Raw genomic sequence first — 738 nt, forward strand, 5'->3', positions numbered from 1 at the left:
GGAAGAAATTTCAATATGAAACTCTGAGTTCTCTATGTGCACACTTCTCAAAGCCTACGGAAAGAATTGATTTAACTGAAATTTTTTTAAAAAGTCTTCTAATCATCCTATTTGATAGGAAAACATGAAGCAATTAAGGGATTGATCCAGTTACGTGGTGTACCCACTCACACCAGTTCCAGAGCTAACTTAACATTTGCTCCTCAGTCCCAGAGCCTTGGTTCTCTCCAAAACCCTTTAACACATCTCTTCAGGCAATTTGATTTACCGCAAATTGTACTGTTGCCAACATTTCCCTGAACGTTTGCTTTTTTTTTCACTATAAAATTGACTCAGATGTAACAAACAAATGTTTGAGCCAGCACTGCTCTGTGTATGTGTGTGTTGACTAAGAAGTGAGTATGTCACTGTGGGATGTCATCTCTATGCACCTGTTTACTTTCCATGTGTCCTCAATCTGGAAGAAGAGCATGTGCACTTTGGCCACAGGTGTTAGAGGCTTTGTAGGCGTGACCAATCAGTATCTCCCATGCCAATTCCAAGAGCTGATGGTAACTGCTGGAAAGTTATTGTGAGGATCCTGAGATTCCTGACTCGGTAGGAAAAGTGTTGTGAGGCGTTAGCAATGCCAACTGCCGGCACAGGAAGGAGGAAAGCTGCACCTGTGCCATGTCCATAAGTGTTGCAGCCTTTCTACCAAGAGGAGCAACGTAATAATTCCTGTGGAGAAAGGTTTAT

This window comes from Myotis davidii, unplaced genomic scaffold (genome assembly GCF_000327345.1).
Source record: "Myotis davidii unplaced genomic scaffold, ASM32734v1 scaffold557, whole genome shotgun sequence".
Lineage (NCBI taxonomy): Eukaryota > Metazoa > Chordata > Mammalia > Chiroptera > Vespertilionidae > Myotis > Myotis davidii.